The sequence below is a fragment of the Sceloporus occidentalis genome, unplaced genomic scaffold (assembly GCF_023333645.1).
Source record: "Sceloporus occidentalis isolate IW3139 unplaced genomic scaffold, rSceOcc1.0.p SCAF_3, whole genome shotgun sequence".
NCBI classification, from domain to species: domain Eukaryota; kingdom Metazoa; phylum Chordata; class Lepidosauria; order Squamata; family Phrynosomatidae; genus Sceloporus; species Sceloporus occidentalis.
Window position 1 is genome coordinate 212,299,096 of NW_028316983.1, and position 12,947 is coordinate 212,312,042.

Here is a 12,947-nt window from a genome sequence, read left to right on the forward strand (position 1 = left end):
GGATCATACTCACAACTGCACGGGGCTAGTCTTGTGCCTAATCCAGAAACTTCAACTGGTACAGAATATAGCAGCCAGCTTGATTACAGGAACAACTAGGAGTGTCCATATTATACCTATATTGAAATCACTCCACTGGCTGCCCATTAGTTTCCGGGCACAGTACAAGGTGTTGGTCATTACCTTTAAAGCCCTCCATGGCTTGGGCCCAACCTATTTCAGGGATCGCCTCCTTCCGTGTAATCCACCCCGTACCCTCAGAGGAATTTGTTGCAGTCCACAAAGACCAGATTGACGGCGACCTCCCAGAGGACTTTTCCCACGATCGCTCCCACTTTATGGAATGGCCTGCCGGATGAGATCCGTCAAATTGCCAACCTAGAGAGCTTCAAGAAAGCTGTCAAGATGGATCTCTTCTGGCAGGCCTTCCCGGAATAGAACCTGGCCATGTAAAGATCCCCCCACAGACATATACAAGTGGAGACTCTGCCCACCGTTATTCTCTTATTGTATTATTGTTTAGATTTTATTGTCTGTAATTTTAATGGTTAGAATTGTTTAATCCTTTTTAAGGGGGGGCAATTGTATATATTGTATTTTTTAAAGGTTGTACGCCACTTTGATTGTGGTAACAAGCGGGATATAAATTAAAGTTTTATTTTTGTTATTTTATTTATTATAACCTTGTAGCTGCAGTACTGGAATTTAACCACTGTGTCACCAGGGATCCACACCAGGTGACACCCTAATTGGAATGGCACCACTGTTCCCCAAGCATTGAAGACATGAAGTGAGGTGCAGGTCTGTGGGTGGAGAAAGAAGATGCTCATTCACTGTCACCATTGGCAAGTGAGGCAAGCATCTCCTTTGCTTGCTGAGCCTTGGCAGATTTGGGAGGCACTAGAGGGGGCCTGATGGAAGATACCTTGGGGTGGAGATCCTTGAGGAAAATCTGGTGGGGGAAGGGGCTTATTGGAGCCTCGTCTATCAAAATGGAGGACATTTTGGAACTCTTCTTGTACCCCTGAAGAGAAGGCTGAAATGTAAGACACGTCTGTGGAAAGTAGGACTTCTGGTCACTCTGCATGGAGCCAGCCCTACTGCACACTGCTGATAGCCCATCTCTTGCGGGGTGGTCACTGGAGCCCCAAAGAAACAGGCAGTTTCTTTTGTTGGCTGGGCCTGTGGTGTTAAAAAAAATCATCCACACCGGGTGTGAAATATGCTAGGTAGGGCGCTGCATGTAATAACATATTCAGCCCAGAATATCTAGGATTTGGATTGTAGTTACCAATCTGTTGGAGAGTCCCCTTATTTATAAATACATGCTGTGTCCTTCAATTCACCCCATGATAATCAGAAGTATAATATAGTTATCCAAATGACTGACAATTTGAAGTGCTCATGCTCCTTGCTCGTTCAAGGTGAATAATATGATGCTAATTAACTTTTCATTCTATTAGCAGCAACCATGCACTAAAACATGCAATGTAAGTTTTCCTTTATTTTTCACATCCACAAATGCATGAGATCCACAAGATACCTTAATTTAGTTATTCTTTCTCCTCTTGTTCCATGCATCTTCCAAAGGATGACATACACTTAATAAAATGCATGAAGTCATCTTTCTGTGTTTAATTTTAAATCCCAAGGCATCGTTATCTCAGTAGCTCATTTTCATGAACTAATTACACTTTAATAACTCTTCAAGCATGTATTTACAATAAATTAAGCTTGAAATAAAAAGGGCTAATGTAGATAAAGTCATTATCACCCTTTCAAGAATATGACTTTTGTTTTGATATATTCTCATTTTCTCATATACACACAAAGTGCAAGATTTAATCATTTACAGCCAAAGCCACATATAAGATTTCCACTTGTCACTATAAGACAGATAACATACTGAAAATGTTATACAGGAATACAATGGTGGAAAACTTTTGGAGTGTCCTCTGACAGCTCAATGACCTTCAAATAATATTATAATATATTATAATAGAGTGCATCAGTCATTCTCAAACTGAAAACAGTCCAATACACTTCTCCTATTCAGTACAGTAACATCCCCTTTCCTTCTTCCTGATATAATGTGTTTTGCAAAGGCACCACCAAATGGTACACAATAGTTATGAGCAGATAAGTGAAAAGTGGCCACCCAAGCAACTTCAAGTAAACAATTTAACTACAGAGCACAGCTCAGTTATGAGTCCTTCATGTTCAGTTAGGCTTCCTTCATATTCCTTGTACTGTTTACTGGGCTAAGACCAAACCTCTGTTGCTATGTCTAGCCCAGATACTTTTTCAATCAGCATTAGTACCAAGGGCTGAAGAATAGAGTTTTGCCTTTTGATGGTGCAAACCAAAGGCCAATGTAATATCTCAGAGAAAATTGTCCTTATCACATCATATGACAACTGCATCATAAACTAGCAAAATGTGATGTGAACAATGTAATTCTATTGAGGCTGCTCAGGAGAATATGTTTCCCTTCTATACTTTTGATACATATTTTGAGTGAACCCTGGTCTTCAGAGTCCTTCAAACCACTATGTCACTCTGTTTTTTGTACAGTCATTTTATGACTCCTTAAAGTCAACTCTGTGTAAGCCTTGTGCAAAGAATTTCACAACACAGAAATAGAAACACCAGAATAGTAGCAGATAGCTAGTAGGAGGCGCTTTTAAAACCCCACACAAACTTTAATACTAATTTTCCTGAACACTTTCACATCAAAACATGTTAAAACATGGATATTATATTTTTCTTTTTAAGTGACAAAGTTCTGCATAATTACTTTTGAAAAATTTAATTTTATTGGCATATGGGTTGTCCATTTTTATTAACTTCTGAAAGTCTTTGATAAAAAATGAAAAATAATTTTGGCAATATGTGCCAACATATTGACTGTGCTTGCTATGAATGAATTACAGGTAATGTTACTGAAATTGCATGAAAATTAATGTCCAACAAATACCCACTGCATTTTCACGTCATGACTTCAAGCTTCTATCTCTGCCACACCACCCTGAATCTCCACCTGTGGGGAAAGAAACATGGAAAAGTTTCTGAGTAGAAAGATTAAGTTTTATATGTTGCCCTTCCAACTACAGACATTCTTTGAATAATTAGTAACATCATAATGTAAATATAATAAGCAAAGGATAACCTTGGTAATTTGGTGGTCTGGTAATTTTATGGTAAACTGTTGGAAAGAGACTCTCCTTTTGCAACTGCAAAAAGTGGAAATGAAGGATATGCTCTTGTTCCAAATGTTGAAGAAATCAGTCTGTCACTGTCTTGCCATAGTTAAGAATACAGCAAATTGCTAAGTGCGGTTAGCAAAAGAAGGGAAATTACTGTAATCAGGAACCAGAGAGATGATGGTTGTAGTATAGGCCAGAAATAGGCACATGTCTGCATGCAAGTTAAATCAAGGTGATTTTTCCAAGAGCTAATGGAAAGAGGTTTCCACACACCACACATGAAAAGTTTTATTTAGAAGCAAAGAGAACTGCAGAAGATTGAATTTGTGCATTTTATAGCAGTATTGGGATAAAGTGAAAAACTAGATTGGAGGGAGGAAATTTATAATGGATGCAGAATTCATCAGTTACCATAAATTAATATAAAGCATATGGCATTAATGGGATCAATGAGTATCACAAATATTTCAAGTAGAGCTTAGCTGTTCAGAAAACAGGCATTTTAATAAGAATTATACTTAATTCTCAACAAGCAAATGCACTTTATACTGTAAATGGTTATAAATTAAATAGTTAAAGGTCCAGTACAGATGGGTACTTTGTGCTGGCTTGTGGATGGAGCCACGGCGCAGCGTCCACACGCTGGACACTGTTACTCTGCCCCATTGCACCATGATGCCACATGCCCTTCTAGATGGCAAACGGCATCATGTCATGACTCCAGCGCAGTGCCCTAACAGCGCAGTGCAGAAGGGGCATCATTATGTCACCCCGTTGCAGCTATGACACCCCTTCCAGGGAGATAAAAAGAAGCCCCTTTTCGTGGCTTCTTTTTGCTCCCTGCAGAGACTGCGATGTGCAGTTGCCGCAGCCCCAATCCGGGACAAAAAGTGGCGGTGTCTTGCTGCCCGTCTGTACAGCCCCATAGTCCCCTTATTATTGTTCATCATTTAAACTACAGGTTTTCTACAAAACTGGAGCAGCTGCTATATGACAATAATTACATTTTGCAAGTACAAACACGTTATGCAGACTGAAGAATCAAGTCCTTGGCAATATTTTTATCCATGACTCCCAAAGCTCTATAACCATCAGTAGAATCTATGAAAATATAGCTATAACAATATGATCTTATCTGTAATAACCTGGCATTAAGGCTAACCATAAAGACATCCAAGGTAGTAGAGGATTGACAATACTGAGTGTCCCCTGTGTTCAGGATCTATAGATAAAACAAGATGGTTGACAGATGGCTATGTTAGTGCTTATCCCACTGTGGTGAGAACTAGGCTTTCTGGAATCAATGGAGTCAAAAATGCTCCAGAGTGGTAGTCCAACCACTATGTCATGCTTAACTCTTAGGCTGCATACACCCTGCAGAAATAATCTAGTCCAACGCCACTTTAAGTGAATTCTGGGAACTATAGTTTTGTGAGAAATGTAGCCTTCTCTGTTAGAGAGCTCTGGTGCCACAACCAATTGCATTTCCCAGAATTCCAGAGCATTGAACCAGGTAGTTAAAGTAGCGTCAAACTGGATTATTTCTGCAGTACAGGTGCAGCTTTAGTTCTAAAACACTGCTTTGGAAAAGGCATGTAAAAAATAAATAATAAAGACTACCTTGCAACTCTTTTGTAAACAAGCAACACCACTGCTGAGAACCTAGGCTAAGGCTGGATTGTGTAACTCTCCATATGTGGAGTTGTCCATTCATTGTGCTATACAGCCCTTGTACTGTACTAAAGGGCAATGTTGCACAACTGAAACAAAACATGAAATGTGCAGCTGAATGTGTAACTAAATATGTATGCGCAACCATGAACAATACACACTCAGGATTCAAAATGTTGATTTGGACCTATAAAATCTATATGGCTAAGGCCCAGGCTGTTTGAAGCATGGTATCATCTTATATGAGCCTGTCCAAGCTTTCCGATCTGCAGAGGTGTCATTTCTCTCATCCCACCACCTTTCCAGCACAGTTGGTGGGAATGTGGGGAAAGGCCTTCTTTATGGCTGCTCCCACATATCTGAACTCCTTCTCTAAGGAAACAAAGATGGCTGCTTCTTTGTTGACATTTCAGCAGCAAGTTACACTCTTTCTTTTCCAGTAAGCCTATGGAACACGATTGTGAGCTTTTTACGGTGCTGTACTATTTCAAATCTTCATTTTAAAGAAAGATTTTAAATGGTCTTAATTCTATTGTTGTTTGATATTGTTTGATCTTAATTGTGTATGTTTTTATTGTTTTTATACCTTTTTGTAAGCCACCTTAATTCCCAGTCTGGTAGAAAAGTGGGAAATAAATAAAGTGATGGATGGGTGGGTGAAAACAGGAAATTATCTGAATTCTTGCCATGTACTGTATTTGCGTATTACTGGCCATGGATTGCAGTTAAATGTATTCCTATCATTTTTATCTGTGGCTCAACCTTAAAGTATCTTATACTTCTGTTTTTAGCATGTGTTCTTGTTTTGTATGTTGTTACTATCTCTTTTTGTATAGTAACAACATACTACTTATACATAGTAACAACATACTGCTTAACAATATACTTCTGAACAATAACAAGAGACAATCTGTTTCTGCATTGCTGGATTGGGCACAATACATTTTTAATAATATTTAATTCTACCTTTTAAAATAAAAATAGATATAATTCTTATACAAGTTAGTGTTATCAGCATTTCTATTAATCCATTTTGAAGCCAAGCCCTCCCTCCAGTCCATCTGCCTTGGTCCAGGCCTAGGAGGTAGAGAGGAACGGCTGGACCTCTTACCCTTTCCCGCCACCACTCCCTTCTCCTTCTGTGTCATGTCTTTTTAGACTGTAAGCCTGAGGGCAGGGAACCGTCTAACTAAAAAGATTGCATGTACAGCACTGTGTAAATTTACAGCGCTTCATAAATAAAGGTTAATAATAATAATAATAATAATAATAATGTACAAAAGGGAACTCAAAAACGTATTTGTTAGAGTAACAACTAGTACTGACAACCATTACCATGTGAAAACTGATATGTGAGTAAAGGCCACTCAAATGTACAGTGGACCCTTGTTATACGCTGGGGTTTGGTTCCAAGATCCCCCTTGTATAACAAAATCCGTGTATGCTCAAGTCCCATTAAATATGACATAGCAAAATGGTGTCCCTAATAAAAAAAATGGAACATCAAGGTAAATTTATACTTTTTTTGGAACATTTTCAAACCGTGTATGCTTGAATCCGTGTATAAAAAATCCGTGTATAAGAAGGGCCGACTGTATATGCAGGTATACCTCACAAAGATGCTTAATTATGATATGTCCAAGGAACCATTCAAGATACTAAATGTGCACATGCAGAAACTTGTGCTACATTGCACAATGAATGAGCAAGTCTTCAAGAACATTTCAGCTCACACACTACATGCACAGTAGACATTGTTAGCAGTATGAATATATGCAGAGACAGCAGTGTGAAATGAAATATACTTATGATCAAGGAAAGTATACTGCATGCATACTAATAAGGCATTTAGACCAACTGAAGAGTGATGGAGAAAGTTTAAAACTTAATTTGTAGATAACATTTCCCCCCTCAAGGGTGTCATACACACAATAACCTTTTATATTCTATAAAAAGGAAAGCTGTCTCAGAAGCTGAGAGAAAGATGAAAAATTATCTTGCTTCCTTTACCTGAATACTAATACTAAAGAAAGGGACAAAATGTTAGACTTCAAGCTTTAATAGCCACTTCTTTCTCCAAATGAATGAATGATTGCAGAAATGAGTGTGTGCTTAGAATTAAGAGCCCCCCAAGCCTGCACTGTTTTCTTTGGGCTCTGGCACATCCTTCTACAGTGTTACCCAGATTACAGATTTACACCTCTGCAAATGCCTCTCAGGCATCTTTTCTGTCTTATGAATAAATAATATGGTGCCTCTGAAAAGCATTGATCTAAGAGAAAAGAAATCAATATGTGTCTGGCACGCGATAGACTTTCATTCAGCTGAAGTCTGTCTAAAATTTATAGTGCAATTTTAATGACAAAACAAGGGGGGAAAACCCCTGGCATTTAAAAGCAAAAGCTGTTGTAAAGGCCTGCAGCCACAGCACTTGAATTCATTATGGAAGAATAATTATTTTCAAGGTGAATAGCAGCACTGATTGCATAGTATTCTATTAATAACTGATGGATAGATTTCTAATACTTAGCCCAAAGTAAGTGATAATAAATTGATTGCAAATTCTCTTGACTTCTGAACTTGTTTCAGTACACATCGTTGGAATAACCTGACTATTATATAAATGGCTCAATTTAAAACTAATGTTAAGCTGACTCTCCCTTTGGCAAGGAAAGGTGAAGGAAGCTACCTAAGTTAGCAGAATGTGAAGGGTGACAGATTCCCATTTCTTTTTATTTCTAAACAACTTAAACCATTTCAGCATTTCTAAAATCTGTCACCAATGTTACAAAATGCCTCTTTTAAGGCAGAAACATAATGGTTGGCTTCAAGTATCTGATCGGCTGTCAGATGGAAGCTGGAACAGACTTGCTCTCTGCAGTGCCAGACAACAGGATTAAAACTAATGGGTGGAAAGTGGAAGGAAGCAGATTTAAGCTAAAATTTGGGAGGAACTTCCTAAGAGAGGTTTGACAGTGGAACAGACTGCATCAAAACATGGTAGACCCTCCTCTTGACTTGACATATTTATGCAGAGGCTGGAAAATCATTTGTTAGGGATGTTATAATTACCTCCTGCATTGCAGTCCTTGGATGGAACAAGAGTTTAGGGAAAAGAACTTCCAAGGTTCCTTCCAACTCTATAATTATGCTGCCTTTTAACCCTTCTGTTGTTTTGCTTTCTCAAATGTTCACGTAAGTCCATGTTACTGCCTACCTCCACTGCCAAAACAGCAGCATAAACAGGCAGGTACTGTGAGGGAGGGCGGTGAAGAAAGCAAATGCTTCAACTAGATGTTGTCGTTGTTGTTGTGTGCCTTCAAACCATCTCTGACTTATGGTGACCCTAAGGTGAACCTATCATGGGGTTTCTTGGCAAGATTTATTTAGAGGAGTTTGTCATTGCCTTCCCTAGAGGCTGAGAGCATGTGACTTGCCCAAGGTCACCCAGTGGGCATCAGGGCCAAGCAGGGAATCAAACCTGCTCTCCAAAATCATAATCCCAACACTCAAACCATTGCACTACGTTGGATTAGCTGTGAAAAAGTTATCTTTTTCCTACTCTCCTTCTTGTGCAACTTCTCTTCACAGACTGAAGGTTGGATAACAACTGTTCTATGGGGTTGTCTCATCCAACCTGAGCAGCTGTCGCCGGACAGGGTCAACAGTTTGCTTCGGCCTCTGGCCAACTTTTTTTTTTTTTTTTGAGGGGATATTTCCTTCAAGCTCATAGGCTTTCTTGAATCTATTCCCACTTCAGTTATTTTTTAATCCCAATCATGTTTTTAAATAAATTTCTAATGAGTCCAGTCATACTTGTTCAGGATGTGTGTGTGTATGTCTTCAAGCTTCCCTCAGATCACCTTCAAAAATGGAAATATTGTTTGGGTTGTTTTAAGCACATCCTTCTTTGAATCTGACATTGTTTAGAATATTACTTGATAACTAGGAGATGAAAGCATAATCTTTCCTGAGAACACATGTAAGACTTCAAGTAAATGAACGGCTTTCTGATTCGAAACAGAGCACATCATAGTACTCACTTATTCTAAAATTAATGTATGTTACTCTAACAGCCTGACAAATGCCTCTAACATAATGCTTTCCAATTCTTAAAATGTGTTATCAAGGGAGCAGCTGATATGCTTCAGTAGCTCAAATGGACAGACTATAAAAGACTGCAGAAGTTTTCCATTGCTGAAACAGTTTGCTGATGGAGCAGCAACTGTATAGATCTACTTGGCAGCATCATTCAGTAGACATTATGAAATATGAGTCTATTTTTAACAAAGTTCTTATGGGTCAGCAGACTTCTTTAATATAAACATTAAGGAGGATGCATTTATTGATTACTCATATTATTGCTCTGCTGTGACATAGACAGAGAGCCAGTGGTTTAAGCACTGGACTATGACTCTAGAAACCAAGAGTCAATTCCCCACTCAGCCACTGAAAGCCACTTGGACCTTGGGTGAGTCACACACTCTCAGCCCTGTGATAGTTTCGCCTTAGGGTTGCCTTAAGTCAGAAATGATGTGAAGGCACACAATAACAACAAATGTAACAAACAGACCATAAATAAGAGAGGTAAACAAAGTCCAAGTTCAAAATTATCTCCATTTGACAGCTCTTAACCAATTAAGGATCGCTTTATGAATATGGTACTGCTTGGTGTAACACATGTGTATCTTCAGAGTAATGAAGTAACTGAATGAAAAGAACCATCTCCCTCACTTAGGTTAACCACAGTTTATTTCAACTGGATTAACCTATGGAAATATTAAGAAACTACAAAGGATACAGTGTAGCAAGAGAAATTGAAATCTTGGCCTGTCATTTTGGGCTTATTTGAGAGGAGCAGTCAAATTACAGTGCATCTACAGTTAAAGTGGATTCAAACTGCTATAAACTGTGTAGTGTAGACACACTCTTTATCTATTCTAGAGGGGGAAAGGACAGCACTATGGGATATTTAAATCAGGAAAAGGCAACTGTGGGCCTTCAGATATTTTAGACTTCAGCTCTCATAATCCCTTGCCACTGGTTAGGATGGCTAAAGCTGATGGGAACTGTAGGCCAAAAAACCCAGGTCCATAGTTGTCCACTCCTGATTTAAGCATTAGTAAGTATGTTGTGATATAAATCTCTGTAGGCGAGATCCTAAGTTTGGATTTAATATTCATTAAGACATACAAATTAATCACATGTGCAATTAACAATAACACTAAATTTTGGCATTTATCCTAAGCAGATAGATACTTATATGTAAGGGGAAATACCAGCTGTTCACACAAAGACATGCACACGCCTCAAACTTTTTGAAGGAAGTTTCTAGGGGACATACAAGGGGCTTCGGACAGTAGAACAAGGCAAGCATATTCTTAGCCTGCACAACTAAATCGTTGAATACAAAGGAAAGTTTTATTTTATCCAGCTGATTTCCACAATATGTTCTACTTCTTGCTCCTTATGCAGACATTTCACTGGCCACTGTTAGAAACAGACTTGTTAGACTAGATGGTGGCGAGCAACTTTCCCAGGATTGTGAAATGCTGAAATACGTTTTAGATGCTGGTTTCAGCCAGATCAAATTTGGAATCCAATACCCTTGTAGTAAAATTAAATAATAATTGTCATTCTTACAGTCAGCCTAATTTATTGAAATCCTGCCTGAAATATCAAAAGAAAATATGGGGCATTCATTACACTACAGTGTAATGTGATTTCTTCTAAGCTCCCTATGGGAGACAAAAGGCTCCTTTCATCAATAATGCTTTTTAGTTTCTGATAACAAAACCACGTGCTAATTTCATTTTTCAATTAGCAAGCTGAGAGCTTTATATGAGGTCTAGATGAAAATGCATGGAAATGTGCAGGTCATGGTCTCATCAACAGAAGTATGATCTAATTACAGAGGCCAAAGCCTTCATATATTTCCCTCCAGGCAAGGAGAAGGAGAAGCCACAAAGAAATCATCTTAAAAAGCCCCACTCCTTCATGGCTGCTCCCAAGCCGTGGAAAATTCCATACCCTCCAAAATTTCACAGATGAAAATCAGGATGCATGTAGCCAAACAACAACAGTATGTGATCAAGGTGGCTAAAGTTAATAATGTGGAAAAACACACAAGGTAGGATGCTTCATCAGTTTGGTTTTGCCTGAGCCTACTGGAAAATGTGAGATTCTGCTTTCTCCAGTCCTATCCCCTCCTACTGTGTTGGGTGCAAACTATTTTAGCAATCTGAAATCAATTGCAGCAAATGAAACAAGCAGAGGACAAGGGGAAAGTGGGAGAAAGAGAGAAAAATTGGGACATTTTAAAAGCAGATGAAAAAGTGGGACAACATAGAAGTAATCAGGACTATCCTTCCCAAACCAGACAGTTGCTGGGTATGGAATTCCAAACACCAGGCTGGGCACCTCTTGGTTGTTACTGCTTTTTAATTCTGCTGTTTTTTATTGTTATAATTTTTAACATGATCTTCTTGTGAGGTTCCTTGTATCCAAGGCTGGTAATAAAGGCGGGAAATAAATCATATAAAGTAAAGGCAGGGACATTCTGACCTTATGATCATCAGCATTGGTGTCTTAACCACTAAGTCTCCATGTCCACAGTTATTTCCACACAGGGAAGAGATTCCTCATGAACCTGAGCATGAAAGCTAAATGAAATACTGCTACAAGCATATTCAATTTTTTTTTAAAAAAAACTTTCATTATTTTTAACGTATTTATCAATTGCTGTTGTGTTTGTAAATAGGTTTAGGGGTGGGGGCAGTTTTAAGTAAGAAGCAACTTTGTTTGTCCTTAGTAATTTATTCTGTTATTTATGTGATAGCAAACATTTGCTAGACAATCATAAATATTTTAGCTGGATCTCAGCTCTTGGTTTTAGTGGTGTGTGGAGTGAGTGAGTTAAAAGACCACATAAAGGAATATTAAGCCATAAGTAAGAAATCCTCAATACTAGCTATGTGTAATGTTATTACTGCGCTTAACTGCTCAGAACTGGTGCCTCCATAAATTCTAAATGTCTGTATCCGAGACTGCAGTAAACCCAGACTGACCTCAAGAGAAAGCAAAAACCAGTTACATAAATAATTACCATGGGGGGCCTTGTAAGATGTTCTGATGCTGAAATGATCTATAGTTTAAAAAGATATCTTCTCCTGGTGAGAGAAAAATAAATCCTCACAAATCTTGGTATGTGAATCAGTGGCAAGACTGGAAGTGGCAGAGAGAGAAAAAAGGAACAATAGCACTATTATTTTCAACACAACTTTTTCTATTTGAAACATTAGGAGAACACATGGTCCATCCAAAATGAGGCACCTGTTAATTACAGCAAAATTTGTAAGGGAAAAGTTTAACTCTCCCGTCAAAACCAGTGCTCTATATGTTTTTTTAAACAAAAGCTTATTGGTTTGCATTACTACATGTATTTCTGATTTTTGAATGTTGTAAAGGATAAAGAGACCCCTCTACAAGGACTGCACTGGAATACATTTTTTTATTCTCAGTTTAAAATTCTGTTTCAATTTCATACATATTTGTTATATACAGAACTGAAATAAACTCTGAAAAATTAAAGCTGCTCTTTTAATACAAGCCCTTGTCAAATGGTTTAAAAACTATGTAAGGTAAACATGCTCAGTCTTCTAACCATGTGAAAGGCCCCAGATTCATTTGGACACAGGGAATCCAGCTGCTTCATGCATACTAACACCATCACCTGTGGTTTTGAAAGGAATAGGTGTCTGAGTGACAGTAAACTGCAATTATTTTTGTTCTTACTGTCAGAGTAATTCCTCCTTGTACTAATCTCCATCTGCTGAAAAACAGATCACACAGAACTAATGTAAAAACTCCTAAGCCAGATGGAATGGAGTCATGGAAAACATTCTCTCCCTGTTGTTGCTTGATGTAGTTCAAATACATTTTTATAAATACATAACTCAGATCTGCATTAAACTATTATTTTGTCCTTTCTTTCCTGCAAATATACAAAAACAAGACACTAGAGACAGTTATTATAATCAGTGCAGTGCACTTCAAAGAGTTTTTAAAATA

At 38.2% G+C, this 12,947-nt stretch overlaps 1 protein-coding gene across 4 annotated transcripts in view; it reads right to left on the reverse strand.

Moving 5' to 3' along the window:
- PAG1 (phosphoprotein membrane anchor with glycosphingolipid microdomains 1) overlaps positions 1-12,947 on the reverse strand; it is a 121,339-nt gene that overhangs the window by 78,378 nt on the left and 30,014 nt on the right. For 2 of the 4 annotated variants that reach the window (XM_089517519.1, XM_089517520.1), the window contains exon 2: positions 2,982-3,040. The exons of 1 other annotated variant lie outside the window; for it this stretch is intronic. The gene's annotated coding sequence lies outside the window, so the exon portion shown is untranslated. Of the gene's footprint in view, positions 1-2,977; positions 3,041-12,947 lie in introns of all 4 variants that reach the window. One more of the 4 variants, XM_089517521.1, reaches the window with a different exon arrangement.